At 32.0% G+C, this 21,958-nt stretch overlaps 1 long non-coding RNA gene across 2 annotated transcripts; it reads left to right on the forward strand.

The window, feature by feature from the left end:
- The first annotated feature begins 9,665 nt into the window (after window positions 1-9,665).
- LOC132714312 (uncharacterized) lies at window positions 9,666-17,293 on the forward strand. Of its 2 annotated transcripts, none has more exons than XR_009623548.1 (4): window positions 9,666-10,122; window positions 12,198-12,319; window positions 16,716-16,820; window positions 17,195-17,293. It is a non-coding gene; the product is annotated as an uncharacterized LOC132714312 (long non-coding RNA). The 2 variants fall into 2 exon arrangements; XR_009623547.1 differs by having other exon boundaries at window positions 12,198-12,288.
- Window positions 17,294-21,958: the final 4,665 nt, after the last annotated feature.

Genomic DNA, 21,958 nt, shown 5'->3' on the forward strand with positions numbered 1-21,958 from the left:
TATAAAAGTTTAATATACTTAGTTGCATATTATACAAATATGGACTTTTTAGCTGTTGAATATGATGTGATATGTACTGAATAAAAAATATTGACAGAGGCGAAAGCCATTGCATACGACGGAACTGATTTTTCAGCTTGTCTAATTTCCCATAATTTTGCCCTTTCTTTTAAGTGAGCGCATTGGCACGCTAATTCGTATTGTTCTTTAACATGTTAAGACGGCAACTAAAATAGACTAATTTGATTCTTATTTACGAGTCACTCAATGTTTTTTTCTGAATAATAACAACAAGCATGGCGTGACGTAACATCATAGTCTCGTATCATCTATTTTTAGAAGAAAAAACGGTGAATATACTCTGAAAATCTATTTTTAGGGGAAACAAAAACAGTGAATATACTCTGACATTGACCTGTTATTGTTTACAAAAAGTTGTTTGTTAGCCAATCAGGGAAAAGCATTTCAAATTTATTTATAGATTATATAATAATAAAAAATATTGATGATAAATTGGTATTTCAGGCTTACTCAATTTAAAATAATAATACGGAAGCAACGTTTGTATTTTCGGTTCTATTGTCCCTTTTACATTCGCCTGGTTCTTGTTTTAGGACTGGCAACTTGCTTTAATTATAGTTATCGTGTACAAATTATTGAGAGGAGACACGGGCGGTGATTTATTAACAGTTTTCGCATTACGTATACTCACTCTCACATTTTTAATATAATTGACCAAGAAACATTCATAAAGGTAATACGTTCGCGGTCAAATCTGACATTTGTATTCAGACAACAAATAGCAAATTTCAATTCTAAAAGTGAAATGTAAGCACATTTAACTGATCAAACCAAACGTAGTCAAAAGGTCGTATTAAAGCTGTGTGACTTTACAAATCAATTCGATTTTATTGGACCCTTTTGAATTTGATAAATAATGATAACAACCATGTTTTCTATAAGTATGGTTTGACGGCGCCATATATGTCTAAGAAAGTAATCAAATCTATGAAACATTTAAAAACAATCATCGTGTTTCATTGCATTCCTTAACCAAAAAAATATAGTATTCCCCCATGTGCAATCTGTTTTTTAAGCTTCAGTTATTCAAATAACAAAATATTTTTATTGTAACAATTCACTCACCGGACGATAATACATTTTTGTAGTTAAGTGCGTTGGAATATATTTCAAAGTTATATTGTTTTCTTTATCATTTGTTTTAATCATTTTCATATCATATTATCGATATGTATAATATTATACAGTTGCTTTTAAGTAAAATTGATACAATTTCAGCCGCGGGGACTTCGTATGTCATGATAAACAGGTTTAAAATGTACGCTTAAACTACACAATGAAATCGCCGAGGCAAATGAAATAAATTCCGTATTGCATTTTTTTTTACTATTGCAAGAATCCAATGACAAATACGTTTTGTTCTATATATAATATAGATCTTGTTATTGTTTGATGTTTTTTTTTAATTTATCCGATTATCTAGTATATGGAAATACATAAAATACATTTTCCCTACAATCACAATAGACCTCCCACTGTACATATTTGATAATGCTTAATAAAAAAATATAGAATTTGAAGAAAACAATTTTAAAAAGTTGATGTAAACAAAGCTATAACTTATCAAATTTATCCTGAAATGTTAGTTATTGCTATAACTATTACTTTGATATTATTGGATTATACAGTCAAGGACATTAATCACATTTCATAGAGGTGCAATTATATAATATACGGGATTTGATTTATCTTTTCTTTCCCCAAGTGTGTCTCAGAGTCCAAGTATTACGTAATTCATGATTATGATTAATATCTTTATCTGACTGCTATTTACGAGTCAGACAGACACTATCTGCGCATGTCTCAACCATCCAATTTTTTGTGATAATGATAATATATGTGCCCACTGTCCTGAATATGTTTATGTGTAGACAACAACGTATCAAATACTATGAATAGCCAGTCAATGCTGATGTATCTTAAGATAAAGTTTGGCAAAAAAGTAAATAGATGATTAAGATAATACTTGTACTGAAATTTTCTAACCAGTAATTAATTTTAAAGATAATTTTCAACAAACCTAAGAATCAAACAACATTTTGCATCAAATATATCATATCGCTATAAACCGCTGAAATAATGACTTTATACGATACCAGAACATTTTTCTTTCTGCTGAGAGAAAGGCATACTGATTGTAAGACTTAACTGACTAAAATGATAAAGACAAAATTATGAATTCTATGAAATTTTGATACGAACACACTATTGGTCAAGCAATAATTGTCAATATTTTTTTAAAGTAGAAAATGCTGCCAGAGCAAAAATGTAACTTATATCATGCAAAAAGATAAATGCTAAAACATGTAAGTATATTAAATTTTGCTTGTTTTACTTAAACCCATTAGCCGATATGCACGCCTTTTTATCGCCCTTTTCACCCCCCCCCCCTTTTTGTTGTCTCAAATGGTGACAAAAATCCTTATTTAGGCCCCTAACACTTGTTTTTTTTTTATAGAAATGTTGTTTAAAAAGTGACCACTTTTCTCGGCGCGGTCCCCCAACCAAAAGATACATCAGGGGGTTGCCAGAAGGGTGATGTGCCCCCTTCTGTTTTGGGGGTTTGAAGGGGGTCGGCAGTCCCCCTCATCGCCAAGAAAATTTTGGACTTGTGAGAGGCTAAAATCGACCCCAGATCGATGATAAGGTAACGTGTAACCAACGGTGAAAAGCATTTTGAAATCAATTATTGATGTAAAAAATCAACGAAAAATAGTGATTTTTGGCAATTTCGTCCCCTCGTTACCATGGCAACATGGTAATTTAAGCCTGAGAGCAATGGTCCAGTCAACATTTGTGCCAAGATTGATTAGTATTGAAGCAGTTTTTATAGTTTGATAGCAATTTGAACTTGTAACGGGAGACTTTTCAATGAAAACAGCCATTTTTTTACAAAATGCTCATGAATTTATTGGTTAAACCACGCTGACACTTTCATGGCCATATGGTGTCTATCCACATTAACTGGTTATATTACTTTCCCTTATAAGCTAAGTGAACTAACCATCGTTACAAAAATGAACGGTAGTGAATAATTCTTCCGGTGTGCAGGAGTTTACACGTATGGAAAAACATGATTTCAGACATTAACTGGTACCCAAGTGAAATCATCATCATCCTTCCGTTATCTAGCTGGCAATCTTCCTCATATAAAAAATAAAAGGGTATTGGAACGCACAACTGAAATGGGCAATTTCATGAAGTCAGCGACCTAGCAACTCGGCCACGTAGATCCCGTCTACATAAGTATCAATGCAGTTAGATGTATTTGAAGTTATTCTAATAACACTTTATCGTTTAAGAGACATTTGCTTTAAATAGTTTAATAAAAAAAGTTTTTTCTTGTCTCTCATTAAATCTTTTTTGTTTTTCAAAATATAGCGATCAATTGTATAAGTTTTTCAGCAAAAGACTAACACAATGAATATATTTCAGATCCGAAAGTAATTCTTGAATAAAAGAAGATTATTTGTTTGTCATTGTATCCACCATTAAAACGTCATACCTCTATTCACGGTGGATTGATATCGATTGAGAGCTCATAACAAGCAATTTTATCATTCGAAACATTAATAGATGATAACGGATAATGGTAAAGTTAAATTAATCAAAGCCAATATATGCATAAATTGTATCCAATGTTCACGTATCATGTATCTTTTTACTGCTTTAATATATGATGTATAATTTAAGTGGTGATATTTCTTCAGTGATTTTTTATTCGTCATTGGTTATACTTACATATAAACATATATATGACTTGACAAGACATTGCAATGGAAACAGTAAACGGTTTGATATGTCAGAAAATATTGGACACTCTAAATATGCGAGATCAGCGCATTGATCGCACATGCTAAGGTACGTTTAATGCATTGTATATAATTGCCCATCTATCTTTCATAGGCTGAGTAAACGTATGATTATTGCGATAATCATGCTCTTGATGGAACGTTTTGTCTAGCTGTTAAATAAGAGTCAGACATAATCGGCACATGTTTCAATCACTCAATTATCTTTCGGGATGAATAAGTATACGTTGTCGGTAAATGTGAGGCCTGTTTATTTCTTCGAGAATTCTTATGTGCGAACGAGTAGTCGGTGTGCCATATCTTTAGATTTCACAAACAAACAAAACAAAACAACGTTTTTTTTTAATACTTGATAATATGTAATGCTTTGTCGTTTGTATTATGAGCATGATATAAAGCACAGACGATTGCATTTCTTAATTTTGACACATGTAACTTATTTATAAATAAGTTACCCTTACTTGCTATTTCGTGACATAATTTTTATGATTTTTTATTGTAAAGATACCTATATTTTACCTATATGAAGTATGTAGAATCATTCAAATAATCGTATTATCATAAAAATATTAAAAACGCAGACACAATGCAAATCAAAGAATTATTTAACGAAGTAAAAATTCTACTATTTTCTATGATAAAGCTAAAACTGTACAGACGAACGCAACATGGAGGCTATATATTAAAATTAGAACGATAATTGCTACAGGAATATTGTTTTCCTCAATCAAAAAGAAAAGATAAGTCGCATGTAAATGATCTTTGCCTCGTTCTATAAGTCTTTATATAGGCTTTATCAATCACTCAAAACTAACAATTAATAAATAATTCAATATATGTTTATAAAAATGCAAACGCAAAGAAACGGCGATATTACGCGACACTGTGTATTGAACGTAAAGTTATAATTCATTTTCAATTTGTATTTGATTTGTCTTGTTTATTGGTCCATTTATTGTAACAATATGTTCAAGTCAAAATGAAAGTATGTTCTGTTCTGGTATTTATTTGTTGTTTATGTGCAATGTCTTTCCTTTTGTTTTTCTCCTACATATAACGTGGGTAACGTAAAACATTAAAGCAATATATAATAGAATGGATTGTTAAACAATTATAAGAAGACAAAACAGTTATAAAAGTTATATAATCATACAAACTGATAACGAATTTATTAATTTATTTGTTGCTACTTCGATATGTCTATATAAAAGGAGAAACAAGACTTATACATTAAAATAATATGAAATCAAAGAAGGGGAAAACGTATCTGTTTAATTATTTCAAAAATCAATCAATGCCGTCCCACCATCATCTCTTTGTTATAACTCGACGTTTAAATAATCTTTTTAGATGGATATTCAATAAATGTTTAACTTGATACAAATAAATATAACTGCAAAACTTGGGATTGCCGTCTCAAATAATTCGTGACCCTTTTTAAGTTAGCTAGAATATAGACAATTTTCTGAAATTGAAACCTTGACTGTTCTTTAAGCAGCGTATTTGTGACAATTTTGAGAGAAAATAATATAAAATAACATTTTGTCTTGCAAGTAGTATTTCCAGATATGAATTAGTATAAAAGTATCGTCAGTGAACAAACTTTATAACTGTATGGTCTTATTCGGTCCTCAATCTTTCAATCAGTTATCTGCAAAAAAAATTATCTTATTTTTAACCACAAAGGCACCATTAATGTTTTACTCTCAAGTTATTTACAGATTGCGATCATCAAATAACAATTTTGAAAGGAGATCTTACTTTTAAATTTCTTCAAGACTCTGGTTTACGTGGTTTGCTGTTTAAGATTAAAGTAACCATGTTTTTATCAAAAACTGTTGGAAAGAAAAAGCAGCCGTTATGTCCCAATGTCATTACATTATCATTTATAACTAATGCCAGTGCTGTTAACCTTATGTTTAGATTTTATGAAATATGCATGGAAGAAGAACAACAGGTTATAAGTAAGATCTGTGTCTGTACTTTATAGTTTAAAGCATTCATTCTGATTATTACCAACCTCTAACGGTGCCATTTCCGAACGGCCTCCTTTGTAATCTTTCTGAAATTTGCACACATAAATGTGCGTGAATCAGCACATATAATGTTGAATTCCATTGATGGTCATCTATATGTTTTAAACTATTTTCTGTAACTGATCAATCTAACATTCTATATCCCTTCTAAAAACAGCATGATGGCCTACGAAAGAAGTCTTGCTGATAATTGTTTTATGTTTCAATCAATTGTACATCTCGAGCGAGGAATTTTAAAAATCCCATTTTTCTAAAAGGTTTTGTGAATTATGATGAAAGCTATTCACCTAAGATATGTTTTAATTTTGTTTGCTTTAGTTTGTTTGTTTTTATTCTTTTTTTTCTTTTCAATGTACGTTTATGTTTAAGGTTGTACATGTATTGCTATTTTTTTACTGCCTATGCAAGAACTTATACTTTTCCATGAAAAGAAATCCATCCCGTGCAGAAACCTTTAATTTAACATTAGAAATCAAGTATAGCAAGCTTAAATGAAATGTTTTTGAGAACGTTAAACATTCTCGGTTTATAGTCTTTATTTTACATCTGGTCTTGATCGACGGCATGCAAAAATCACTGCACAGACGTAATCGTTTGCGTTAAAAAAACACGCAAAAGATTCCAGTATTTAAGTTTATTTTAAAACGTTGTCTTCTACTTCTTTGATGACTGATTTTCCTTATTTTGTCTTGCCAAAATAATAGTTACAATAAAGAGAAAATTCAAAATAATTCAGAATAAAGAATATCTTAGGTTTGTTTTAAGTGCTGAATATTCGTGTTTCAAATATATGATTGTTTTCTCATTGCTTCTAGTCAGTCTTAACGTGTTTGTCGGCATATTTTTGTTTTTGTTTTGTTTTGTCTGGGTTTTTTTTCTGTATTATTAAAGACAAATTTGTTTTTTTTTCCCAAATAATTGCTAGGATAAAATATTAGTTTCCTCTTAGATAGGAAACCCCCTCTCTGACAATTGAGCGGAAAAACAACAGACTGGTTCTGTTTTATTCATTTACTATTATTTTAGTAAGACATAGTAAGACAATTATAAAAGTACAAGTCTATGAGGGTTTGTTATTTTCTAATCAAATCGTATGTTACTATACGATCATGAAACAAACCACTTTATATGATAACACATACATATTTAATATAACAACGGTATTTAAAACATGCCACACACTAGGATTGTTTTGATATTTCCCTATCGTATATGATTAAATTTAAATAATATATTCCATAAAGTAAACTATCGTCGTTTGGCGACTTTCAGTCCATCCGTAAAAACAATAAAAATAAAAAAAAAGTTTATTAGATGTTTATAATCGTATATGAAAAATTTAACGATGGATTCCACAACTGTATCATTGGTCCCATAAGGGCAGTACTTTTCCGCAGTCAAACAGAAATGATGTAAAATGAGTAGATTTTGTCTCAGACCGTTCTTTAGATTTTTAGACAATTAGATTATATGTGAAATTCGGTATCACTTACAGTAGGAGTATTTTGATTAAAAAATTAAAAAAAGAAGAAGAAAAAAAAATAACTTGGTAAAAAATTAAGAAGAACATCATTCTGCTGATACACACGCACATTTTGGCTTTTGTTTCTCTCCAGGATATTAACGTAGGCGTAATAAAGTATCAAATGTTGCGTAAAAGATACAATTTCGTCAAAGTAGAAATTACGATCATTTGTACTTTCTTGTTCCTTAAAAACAATGATAATTGATTGATATATGTTTCTAGTTAATTCAGTGTGAATATCTTCTAGTACATGTATATAGAATGATAAAGTAAGATTGTTTTTGCAATTTGGAAAATCTAGTAAAATATGTAAAAAGCCTAGTAAAAGTATCATTCAGAATATATCTTAAAAGAGATTAAACTTATTATAATACTCTTAAATGAGCTTTTTGTTTTGAAGGTACTTGAAACTTTTGATATTTTTCTGTCATTGTAATTTTTCTTGTTTGTGTGTAGGAAGTGAGAACTATTTTGGGGTTTTTACTCGAAACTAAGCATTTTGGTAGCTTTGAATGTATGTGTGACTCTTCAAATGGAGGCAAAAAAGTTAAAAATCAAGCTTTGACAGTTGGCACCAAACAGGTAAGAAATTTTGGATAAATTTTGTGAAAAATCTAAACGTATGACAGACACTTTATTGGTCATTTTTGAAAATGCTATTGAATGCACTGTGTGTAAGTGACATTTTTAAAGGAATCGGGCGGATTCTGGAGTATCTGCACCTTCATGAAGATTGCCCATTTTAGTATATCTTAGTTGTCAATTTGGCTTGGCTGCCATTTCTTTAGGAAGCAATTGACCTTTTCAAAAAAAACCTAGCTAAACACCGTTTTTAGGTTTATATAGTGTTTATAATAAAAATCAATAGAATTAAAAGAGTCGTTGTGGGATCTTCTATGATAAATAAAGACATTTTTTGCGTAAACCTGTGTATTTACGTTTATATATTGTATGGAATAATTCATTCAATGAATAATACTTAATTATCTTTTACAAAGAAAAAAAAACGTTTTATTTCACTTTAATTAAAAAAGCCAAAAACATATAGCGTTAGTTGGGTGAATTCCCCAGAGCTATGTACAGAAAGTACCGGAAAACGTCGTTTAGCTAGATTTTCGAACTCGTGAATGCATGCAAACTTTTATTTTCTTCAATGTATGTCATATATCATTGAATCTGCCTGTGAAACAGATTTTGAAATATTTTGAATTGTGTTTCTGGCTAGACTGAAATACAAAATTGTTCATTTTAGGTCCCCTGCCCCCTATTCTCCAGGAACTCATTTGTTGGCGTAGTACTACACACCAGTAATCTGGAGTTTTTAAAGTGGTGAATTTAAACAGTGTTACAACAGAAAAAGAATTCTGAAAAAGTAGATGGCTATCATATATTTCGGGCCTCATTTGACCTAGTAGTGGCACCTGCCAAATTTGTGCAAACTTGTGTACTTACATTTATTATTTGTGTGGAATTATTTGTACAATGATATTTAATCATTTAAGATAAAAGTTTATCTGATTTAAATAATAAAGTAGTCTAAATGAGTCCATATGACACGGATGCCCCACAATCTAACAATCTACTGTTTTGTCAGTTATATATTAACTGCTTTACAAATACCTACATGACTGTATGTACATTTGAGGTTGCAACACAATTTATCTTTTTATCTTAACTTTATAAAACTTTTTCCATAAAAGTATACAATAATTCACTTGCCTTTATGATAAAACTTCTGGCATTAAAAGGGTTATGCGGTACTTAAATGTTATGTGTAATAATGTGGCAGAGTGGTCACAAGGGAGTTAGCACAACAACATACCCTCTTGCATAGTTCCCAAAGTTTGTCTGCCAATGAAATCGCTATATTTTGTTTAAATGCTGAAATATTTACCATACAGTGCTGTAACGCAACTGTATGTATCAAATTTATAAGTTAAATGGGCTGGTTTAAGGGAATCCGCCAATTGCATAATGTAATCAATTTGAATAGGCGGGGCTAACTGTAAGTCGGTTAAAGGTTATATATAGAATTTTAAGAAACTAATTTCTTAAAACTGTATAAAACCTATAACCTATATTAAGATTATTCTCAGAAATGTATAAAACTTGAACTGAATCTGGTTCCGCATAGATGTCTTTATTTTTGTCGCGAGTGTTCTTTACAAAGGTTGTTATACAAATGATTCTGTTTCTTATATACAATATCTTTAAAGTTATATTCCTGGTCAAATTCATCAAAACAGATTGTCAAATTAACGCCTTATTGTTATCAAATGCATTATTTAACAAGTATTGACAAAGTTTTCCAACTTAGAAACGCTCTCCGTAACATTTCTGACCATTCTAAAAAATGCATTTTCTTATTTGACTGGGTTAGTCAAATAAGATTTATATTTTGGCGGGAAGCCCTTCGATTATTTCCGTAAATGTTCGGATCTGAGTCACGTGATATGATTTACCAAACCAAAATAATGGCGGACAATACGAAAGGTGTTTTATACGAGAAATAAATTTTGAGATTGGAAAAGGAAAAAGCGAAAAGTGGGAAGAAACTGTGATTTAATTCAATCAAGGATATACTCCGGTAGTGATTCAAAGCGATGAAAAGTTCTAAAAAGGGTAATTAAAACCAAAAGCGACCGTGAAGTTGTTATCTGATTGACAGGTGAGGTGGTCATCGTTTTTGTTAATTCAACTTTGCATTTAATTTTTTCTTGGTCTTAGATCTACATATAGAAAAATTTCACCTACGAATATATAAACACAGATATTGTGTTATAGGTTTTACGATGGTTTTGACTTATGATAAAGAAATTAAGCTTGCCGATCCACGTCTGTGTTAGTCCAACTAATTAGACTTGTCAAAGAGACACCGAGATAATTTTGGACGGGCGCTGTCTTTTTTCCTAACGGTTTGACAGTAAGAAAAAAAAAGTCTGTAAAATGGGTCAAACCGTTCACGCCGAATTAATTAGGCTACGTCTGTGTATCAAGTTTTCGTTCACTGTAATTTTCGTACCAATAAATTGTTAACAATAACAGGTTAAATAAAAGGAAGTGGCTAGCCGTACGGGCTCGTACGGCTAGCCAAAAGTTCTAGCCGTACGTGAGTCACGTACGACTAGCCAGGACACACTGTATTGGCTAGCCGTACGGCATTTTCAAAATTATATGGAAGTCGAAAATGCATATGTTATTTTATGAACCAAGAAACAGCAATTGTCTTCGTATGTTTACTTTGTAGAGATTAATCGACTTGTTGGCTACAGTAAAAAAGAACAAATATCGATCTTTGTCATCTCAAGACGTTGAGAAAAAATACGCATTTGGTCGCAGTTAAATAACATCAATTGAAATAGTTTACAAATTTTGATAATCCTTTTTTGTTTCATCAAGTTTAATTTTCGACACCTTTAAAATGAAACAAAAAAACGAAAATTATTGTTGTTTGGCTCTGAAATTGCCTCAAGTACCGACGGTATAGAAGTTTGTTAACATAAGGAAAGTTTGCATGTTTCGTGAAACTCTGACATTTTAAAATTCTATTGTCAGTCCCTGGGTAGGCTTTAATTAAGGCTAATTAATTGATTGTGCTTTAATGTTCGATATTTATCTACTGTATTTGAAAATTATACAATTAGAATCTATTTTGCATTTCACCTTTTTTTTTTTTTTTTTTTTTCAATGTTCTTTTTATCCACTCCGATCATTAATTATTTATTCGATCCATGATTGTGCTTAATTAACAAAAGTTCACCTTTCATACAAATAAAACAACAAACCATAATCATGAGGCATAAAATAACATATGCATGTTCGACTTCCATATAATTTTGAAAAGTGCCGTACGGCTAGACAATACAGTGAGTCCTGGCTAGTCGTACGTGACTCACGTACGGCTAGAACTTTTGGCTAGCCGTACGGGCCCGTACGGCTAGCCACTTCCTAAATAAAAGATCGGCTGAGCCTAATCCTGTACAATTTTATGGCGTATGTTCATTGTAACCATTGTAATATCGTTTAAGATGACCAATCACTATCTTTTAAGAATCATTTAAGACACAACAAAATTATATTTTGAATAAATTTTATTTTCCAATCACATTATTGTTTTTTACTGTAAGCTGTACTGTACTATAGTAACTACAATGCTGTGAAATAGATTAGCCACATGTGTCTCAAAAAGGGTTAGAACTATTGACTAGCAGAACAGGCATTTCTTCAAAGCATGTTCAACTATCAAGGGTAGTCCTATAAATGTGACGTCCTTTGATTTTGAGATATTTTTGCTTTTGGGCAACCTTGACCGACATTTAAGCAATAACAAGCCACAGGGAAATCTGTCATTATTGTATTAAATATATATTATATATATAGTGGTAAAGGAAAAAAATGACAGAATCCCCTGTGTAACAAGCCCGTAAGTCTGATATATTGATCTACTATCCAGGGTTGTTGAATCTTCAAAGAAATAAAGTAGAAAGAATAAAATGTTGTCTGGAAAATCGCACAAAAATCAATATTTTTGTCTCATTTGAATCATTTTTGCAGTAAAATTTCAGCATTTCACAATTTGAAAAATAATCATGGACAATAACCATAATTGTGCTGGAAACGTAAGATAATTCTTATTGACAACCCTTCTTCCTTATAAGCAGTGCAGCAATTCATGTATTGTAATTGGTTTGAAAAGTCAAGATTTTAGGCCATGGTACTAGTATGCTATATTTTCAATTACAGAAATAAGTCAATTTCATCATCATCATGTGTTGCAATACCACTACCAGGGACATCAAAGATGACCTGGACTTCAGTGCATATGCAGAGGAGAGTAAGTACACCATTTTTGTCGAAAGTGACAGGTTATAATAATACCTTTCAAAATTGCTATATAACTATATACTTGCATAACTAATTTACTTATATAATTCATATAAAAACTGATTAATCTTAAATACTGCTGAATTCATGTTTTTTTATTAGTTTATTGAACCAATTAATGGATATAAACATGTCAACATGTGATCCATATATATCATGATCAGATATTCATATGATTTAAATATTAAACAATTTTGACATTTTTTAAGTGGCATATAATACTGTATTAGAAGAAGAAAAAACAAGCAATTATCATAGTATTGCAAGCAATCCATAAGTCCCCTACCGGTAAGAGCCCAAGCAACATTCTGAAGGGCCATTGGCCTGGCATTCACTTATGTTTCTATTTTAAGTGATCACAGTGAACAGTTTTTATGTACAGACAGACAGACAGACTGAAGGACACTCTAAAGTTATTTTTTAAACATCCCTGTTATCAAAATATAACATTTTTAAAGCAAAATTTAAAAAAAAGGAGATAACGATGCCATACATGATGTGAGCGTAACAAAGAACAATTAGTAATGAAGGTATGAATATTGAATGTTTATTTTGAATTTGAAGTAAATGAAAGTTAAAAGAACGAATAGGAAAAATAAAAAGTTTAAGGAGGAGATAATTCTGGAAATAAGGATGCTAGATTTATAAACCTTGTCATATTATTGTCATATTATGATGTGGGAGTTTGAAGAAAATCCTATCATAATTAAAGAAAATTACCAATTTCTCAAAAAAAAGTCAAGTTCAAAAGGGGCATAATTCTGGAAATAGTCTTGCTAGAGTATTGAACACTCACAAATGTTGAGTGATAATAAGAAACATTTATATGAAGTTTGAAGTAGATACGTTCAGAAAAAAAAGAAGTTATTAAAAACAAGAGGGCCATGATGGCCCTGAGGTCGCTCACCTGTATATAGGCCCCCCCACCCCCGGGCCAATTTTTACCTAAGGGCTTTTATTTGTTTATTTGAACAGACTTGGTAGACACCCATAAGAAGATGTTTCATGCTAAACATCTAAGTGCTAGCTCATTGGGTTTTTTAAAAGAAGATTTTTAAAGTTTTTACTATACACATATAGTTAAAAACAATGACACCCCTGGGGCAGGGCCAGTTTTGAACCTCCGGGCTTTTATTTGAACAAACTTTATAGATATTTACTTAAAGATGTTTCATGCTTAATATCTAAACTCTAGCTATTTGGGTTTTTTTCAAAGAAGATTTTTAAGTTTTTGCTATACACATATAAGGAAAATCAATGACCCCCCCCCCCGGGCGGGGCCAGTTTTGATCCCAGGGCTTTTATTTGAAAATACTTGGTAGACACTCATTAGAAGATGTTTCATGCTAAATATCTTAGCTCTAGCTCTTTGGGTTCTTTAAAAGAAGATTTTTTAAGTTTTTACTATATGCATATAGGTAAAATCTATGACCCCCTGGGGCGGGGTCAATTTTGACCCCAGGGCTTTTATTTGAACAAACTTGGTAGACACTCACTAGAAGATGTTTCATGCCAAATATCTAAGCTCTAGCTCTTATGGTTCTTTAAAAGAAGATTTTTTAAGTTTTTACTATATGCATATAGGGAAAATCAATGACCCCCCGGAATGGGGCCAATTTTGACCCCAGGGCTTTAATTTGAACAAACTTGGTAGACACTCACTAGAAGATGTTTCATGCTTAATATCTTAGCTCTAGCTCTTTGGGTTCTTTAAAAGAAGATTTTTAAGTTTTTACTATATGCATATAGGGAAAATCAATGACCCCCTGGGGCGGGGCCAATTCTGACCCCAGGGCTTTTATTTGAACAAACTTGGTAGACACCCATTAGAACATGTTTCATGCTAAATATCTTAGCTCTAGCTCTTTGGGTTCTTTAAAAGAAGAATTTTCAAGTTTTTACTATATGCATATAGGGAAAATCAATGACCCCCTGGGGCGGGGCCAATTTTGACCCCGGGGCTTTTATTTGAACAAACTTGGTAGACACTCACTAGAAGATGTTTCATGCCAAATATCTAAGCTCTAGCTCTTAGGGTTTTTTAAAAGAAGACATTTAAAGTTTTTTCTTTCGGTTGCCATGGCAACCAGAGTTCTGCATGGAATTAAATTCTTTGAACAATTTTTAAAGGTGACCACCAAAGGAACATTCCTGTGAAGTTTGGATGAAATTGGCCTTGTGGTTTATGAGGAGATGTCATTTAAAGTAAAAGTTTACGGACGACGGACGGACGACGGACGCCGGACAAAAAGCGATCACAAAAGCTCACCCTGTCACTTTGTGACAGGTGAGCTAAAAACAATGTTTTTTTCATGAAAATTTCAAGTTCCAGGGAGGTAATTCTGATAAATTTTGTGAGTTGTAAACTTTGTCACATATGATGTGGTTGGTGACTAGCAACTTATATTTAAAGTTTGAAGAAAATACCTTAAGAAATAAAGAACTTATAGTGAAAAAACTGAAAAACTAGAATCAGAAATCTTGAAATTCAGTCTATTTGTTGCCATAGCAACCAGAATTTTCAATACAGGAAGATAAGAAAAGAATGTGCATAATTTCCATACTGCCATCTACCAATATGTCAAGTTTCATAAAAATATTTTCAGTAATTTTTGCGTTATCACTGGATCCAGGTTATGTGTAAAATTTGCCATATTTTCAGCCTATTTGTTGCCATAGCAACCAGAATTTTCAGCGTAGGAAAAAAAGAAAAAAATGTGCATAATCTCCATACTGCCTTCTATCCATATATCAAGTTTCATAAAAATATTTTCAGTACTTTTTGCGGTATCGCTGGATCCAGGTTATGTGTAAAATTTGCCATATTTTCAGTCTATTTGTTGCCATAGCAACCCAGAATTTTCTGCATAGGAAAAAAAAGAAAAAGACGTGCATAATCTCCATACTGCCATCTATCCATATATCAAGTTTCATAAAAATATTTTCAGTACTTTTTGCGGTATCGCGGGATCCAGGTTATGTGTAAAATTTGCCATATTTTCAGTCTATTTGTTGCCATAGCAACCAGAATTTTCAACATAGGAAGAAAAGAAAAAGACGTGCATAATCTCCATACTGCCATCTATCAATATATCAAGTTTCATTAAAATATTTTCAGTACTTTTTGCGTTATCGCGGGATCCAGTTTTGTGGACGGACGGACTGACGGACGGACAGACGGACGGACTGACGGACGGACAGACGGACAGACGGACGGAGGGTTAACCTAAAGTCCCCTCCGGTAAACCGGTAGGGGACTAAAAACATGCATTACATGGTTAATTTTGGTCCAATTGAAAGATTTTGGTGTCATTTTAAATGATGAGTTTGATATTTGTATGACTCCATAATATTATTATAGGTAATTGTTCACTGAGGTGAAAAAATAAAAAAGGGTCATTATACTGTAGGTCTTAAATCCACTTGTGAAAAAATATATATGAGCCGCGTCATGACAAAACCAACATAATGGGTTTGCGACCAGCATGGATCCAGACCAGACTGCGCATCCGCGCAGTCTGATCAGGATCCATGTTGTTCGCTTACAAACCCTATAACAAGTAGAGAAACTGATAGCGAACAGCATGGATCCTGAACAGACTGCGCGGATGCGCAGGCTGGTCTGGATCCATGCTGGTCGCAAACGCACTATGTTGGTTTTGTCGTGACGCGGCTCATATATGGTTTTTGGAAAGGATTCTGTTATATAGTCAATTCTCAGACCATACAACAAAATAGTTACAGATTCCTCAAAAGTGGAGTATACTTTCTTAGTTACAATCAAACATCATAAATTACTAATTTCTAGCTTTTTTTTTTCAAAGCTATTACATTCTATGTCAGATTGCTATGTTGGCATACAATTGCATTATTTAAATATTTTGAAATGTATCAACATAAAACTTGAAAGACTTGCTTATCAGGACAAAGTGTAATTGTTAAACAGGGGAGCATACATGTTCTTATGAAAGCAGTCATTGAATTTAGCACTGGCCCGGTGGCCCATGGCCAGTGAAAATTAGTTTGGGCCAGTGTAAATTTTAAGAAAATGTAGTTAAATATATAGTAAAATAAATTCAAAACGGGAATTGGGGCCAGTAAATTCAAAATCTTAAATTCAATGACCGTGAAAGCAATATTTTTTTAAGTTATATCCCTTTTAAACTAAGAATTTTTAATAGACTGGTGTTATCACTGCATGCAATACTGCTGTATTTGTTGTTAATAACAAGGGCAGATTCATGTCCTATAGTAAATGTTGGTGAAGACTGAATATATACAATTCTTATGTAGAATATTTTTCGCTAAAATGAAAAGGAATTCCACAATTGATTTTTTTTCTTCTAAATCTTAAGCAAGTTATGGGTTAATCTTCAGGTAGCACTAAAGAAAGCCAATGAAATCCTTTTGGAGTTGAATTGAGACACAACCATTCATTTCTGGTTTAGTTATAAAACTGCTACAGACTATAAACTATTCATGGTAAGTAAACAATTATTATATATTTGATTTTGTTTGAATGTTTGATATTTTTATATGATTATTCTGTTGCTCAAGAAATATTTAGATAAAATTCTAGATAGCAATACATAATTGTCATTTGTTGCAAGAAAATTAATGCATGCAAGATGTTTTGATGCATAATGTGGAATACTTCATAGGTTTATGGTAAGCATTTTATATGTAAGATAAATGTGAAATGCTTAGTAATGTTTCATGAAACTTGTTGAAGGCTGACTTCTTTGCCATTTTTTAATGCATGCTTATTTGTCTTGATATTTTATTTCAGGGAATTATATATTTTAGTGTCTGCATCAATCTTATAGTTATTGAGCATGAATGGATTCTGTTTTCAGATGATGGAATACACCAATGCCTAGTACAATCATGGCCCATTAGAAACAATAACAAACCATGGCTGCAAAGGAAATAAGATGCACATAGTCTGAAAGATCTTGCTGGTGTTCTGAATAAGATGACATAATATCTCAACTGCAGGTATGTTCTCATCAGGTACAATAAAAGAAATTTATATTGACAGGGTTCCCCCTGGAGCAATTTTAGTTTGCACCACCAGATTGGCCAATCAAAAAAGTTGAAGCCAATGGCTCCAATGTTGGAACCATTAATTCTGCAAAGGAGATATGTCTATCTTTGTTAAGATATGCTAACAGTTGGAGTGAAATTTTTAAAAGGATTTATTTTCCTAACTGGAAAAGGAGTATATGTCCTGATTAATACAAAGCTCATATGTCTATTGATTATAGAATGTTCAATGTTTACAGCACCTTTATATGTTAACGCAAATGGACCTACAACCATTATGTATAAATTAATTGGCACCTTTATTGCACTTATCAATTGAAGGATAGAGCTGTGAAAAATCTTTTCAAAGATAATTATTTACATACAGAGATTATATCTAGCATATGAATATGTTAATGTTAAAGGATTTTTCCTTACTAAAATCATTTAAATGAAAATATCTTTTCCATTATTTGTATTCATTTTTAGAAGTACAGCTGGCATGGAAGGGCTTCACCAGCACATCTTGATGTATTGTACCAAAAGATTTGCTTACACACCACCTGTTTATAGAGTGCACAATCTTCTTGCAGCCATAGATTATAATATACATGGAAATAGACCATACATCACCAACAAGGGGGATCTGTTAGGTATGCTACTTACAAAACTCAAACATGTAATGTTTCACAATTTTACAGAATGAAAGAAAACAGTGTCCAGTTTGTGTGAATAAAGTGAATTGTTTGGAACTATAATAATGTTCAACATAGATGTACTCTGTACTGAGTCTAATATGGATGTAGCATGTTTCTTTGTTTATTTCAATAGAAAGATTTCAGTTCTTCAAACATATAAAGAGGCAAAACCTAAATAAAATGTTGTGCTTTATCTTCTTTGGGCATATAGATTCTCAACATTTGTTTCTTCATTTTTGCATATGAATATAAATGCTGCATATCTTAGTATTAAATGTTCCTGCCTCTATGAATTATAAGATATTTTTATGCCCCCGCCATGTAATGGCCGGGGCATATAGTGTTACCCTGTTCCGTCATTCCGTCATTCTGTCAATCCGTCATCATCAGTTTCCGTTCATTATCTTAGTAACCGTTGCACATATTCAACTCAAATTTGACATATGGATATGTCATGACAAAATACAGGTCAAGTGCGAATTTGGTCATGGTTCAATGATTTTTGGCAGAGTTATGCCCCTTTTACTTTGAAAATAATATGAAATTTTCAGTTTCCGTTCATTATCTCCCCAACGGTACAACACATTCAATTCAAATTTGACATATGGATATGTCATGAGAAAATACAGGTCATGTTCGAATTTGGTCATGGTTCAATGATTTTTGGCAGAGTAATGCCCCTTTTACTTTGAAAATAATATGAAATTTTCAGTTTCCGTTCATTATCTTCCCAACGGTACAACACATTCAACTCAAATTTGACATATGGATATGTCATAAGAAAATACAGGTCAAGTTCGAATTTGGTCATGGTTTGATGATTTTTGGCAGAGTTATGCCCCTTTTTAATAATATGAAATTTTCAGTTTCCGTTCATTATCTCCCAAATGGTACAACACATTCAACTCAAATTTGACATATGGATATGTCATGAGAAAAAAACAGGTCAAGTTCGAATTTGGTCATGGTTCGATGATTTTTGGCAGAGTTATGCTCCTTTTACTTTGAAAATAATATGAAATTTTCAGTTTCTGTTTATTATCTCCCCAACAGTACAACACATTCAACTCAAATTTGACATATGGATATGTTTTTGGAATGCCCAGGCCAAGTTCGAATTTGGTCATGGTTCAATGATTTTTGGCGGAGTAATGCCCCTTTCACTTTAAAAATAATATGAAATTTACAGTTTCTGTTCATTATCTACCCAACAGTGTTACATATTTAACTCAAATTTGACATACGGGTATGTCAAAGGAATGGGCAGGTCAAGTTGGAATTTGGTCATGGTTCGATGATTTTTGGCAGAGTTATGTCCCTTTCGCTTTGAAAATAATATAGATACATCTTAGGAATAAGCAGTTTTAGTTTGAATTTGGTCGTGGTTCAATGATTTTGGACAAACTTATCTTTCTTGAATATCGGAAAAATTTTGAACTTTCAGTTTCAGCACTCATACTTTTATGGAAATGTATGTAGCCATTATTTTGGCTACAAATATGAAATATGCTATTTTCAAAAGGTTAAGACTGAATAATTTCAGTGTCTTGAACATTGTATGAAAATGGTTTGTGTTAACATTGAAAAGTTTTAAGGGCTTTGAACTTAAAATGAAAACAATAGTTTGTGCAAACAAATTTGAAACTAAATATTATAACATCTGAAATTTTGGCTGCATGTGGGGGGCATCCGTGGCATGATGACACATTTCTAGTTATTGAAAGTGTGATCACTATGCATTTATATTGCCTATATAATATTAATTTCAATCAAAAGAGATTTTGCAGTCTCTGAATAACCTGACTAATAAATTTTGAGGACATAATTACATGTACTGCATTTTGAGAATTGTATACACTTATGATTTTTGTTATAACAGGCTTGTTAATCTCCATTTCAGACTTCAGCGAGTCTGGATGAATTGAAGAAGAAGAAAAAGTATCATTATACCATTTTTCATGATGCTATAACTCTGAAAATTAGTGACATGGAGGGGATATATAAAATAGAAAGTTAGAGGAAGATGACCCCCACAGACTTTCAAAACATTTGGCGCAAGTTAGCCCGAAGCCTACCCGAGCCATTCATGAGGAACATAAATCAAGATATGATTGACATTTTATGGAAAAGAATGATAAAAAGTGTGTTACACTGATTGCCCAACGATTCAAACATATTTAAGCTGACATTGAACACCTGGTATTCATGATAGTTTTATGAAATATCTTTTTAGATATGGCACTGTATCTATCTTGTTTCGAAAAAAATTCTCTTGATTCATTTGTCATGACTCAAGGTCTGTTTTTAATATTTTGTCAGAAAAATGACTACTTTTTATACAAGTGCAAACTATTATCCAATCTATTAAACTATAAGTGCTGCTATGAGCTTTAATGTAGCAACAAAGTTAAAAGTATTATTCAATTATATCTTTTGATATACATGTACTATGTCATTCACTTTAGCTCAGCTTTTCTTTTTTTTTTTGAAAAAAGAAATAGAGGTTGCTGCCGTTGCCTTCTGCAAACTTGAACCTTGTTCATAACTTTTAAAGTTCTTGGTGTATGGTCAAACCTTGGCCTTCATTCATAATTGACCTTGACCTTCAAGGTTAAATGTCTAAATTTTGGCTTTGCTTGTTATTTGCTATTAGTGGCTTTAACTTTATTGCCCTGTGTTAATTTTCATATTTTATTTTTTTCTTGGCCATTTCTCTTAAACTATATTGTTTAACAAGGCAACACATCTGACTCGCGGAGATCTAGTTGTTATTAGTCCATGAATTGTTTGTAGTCCAATCTAGCATATTAGACCAATGACATAGGGGCATATTTTATATAAAATCCTTGTTATTTAGGATTTTTAGAGTTATTGCCCTTGACTTGGTAAAATTTTGCAGTTTTCAACTTGTGTCACATGTAACTCAAAAAGGATTTGACATAGAGTCATTAAACCTTACGGGAAGGTTGCTCAGCATATTTAGTTTTGCACCTGGGGTTTGGCTTGTGGATTTATCCAGTATTTGTAGAGTTATTTCCCTTGACTTAGTAAAAAACGTTTCATTATGTTGTTATTTGTTCCTTGAGTGCTTGAGTGAGAATCAACCAACTTTACAGGAATAATGATCAACATCACTAAATTACAGGAATAATGATTTACATCACTGTGAAGCTATGAACCTGGGACTTTTATGTGGATTTTTTTCAGTTTAGTTAGAGTTATTGCCCTTGACTTACAGTAGTATAAATTTACAATTTTTAACTTGTTCATGCATAGCTAAAAAAATATTTATGTTTTCTTTCATTTCATTCAGCCAAACATAAATAATTTATCATTTAACTCCATAATTAATATCCTACAGGGATAAAATATAAATAAGAAAGACAATATAGGAGTGGCTACTACAGGTTCACTTTACTTTATCGAATAATTTACAATTTTCAACTTGTTCATGCATAGCTCAAAAAGTATATCACTTGTAGGCCTGAATGTTTAAAAGAATGTTGGTCAGCATGTGTACTTATGCACCTTGGGGTTTACTTGTGAATTTATTCAGTATTTGTAAAGTTCTTGCCCTTTACTTAGTAAAAGATTTTTAGTTTTCAAAAAATATTTGACCTAGAGTCATAAGATTGACAGAACAGTGGTGCGTAGGGGGGGGGGGGGGGACCCGTGTCCTATGGACACATTCCTAGTTATTCAAAATGTTTGTCTTGTCTTATTTTTCATTAAAATTATATGTAGTTCAAACAAATTGTGAATGCATGAAAGCATCTGTTTTACTTGAAAATTTAAAACCATATTTTCAGTTTCAATCAACAAATATCCCAACATTTGTATATTTACAATTAAAAAATCACGAGACAGTTAAAGAGATGTCATTCTCATTGACACTCT

The sequence above is a fragment of the Ruditapes philippinarum genome, unplaced genomic scaffold (assembly GCF_026571515.1).
Source record: "Ruditapes philippinarum isolate M1 unplaced genomic scaffold, ASM2657151v2 ctg344_1_1_1_1, whole genome shotgun sequence".
In the NCBI taxonomy this organism is placed as follows: domain Eukaryota; kingdom Metazoa; phylum Mollusca; class Bivalvia; order Venerida; family Veneridae; genus Ruditapes; species Ruditapes philippinarum.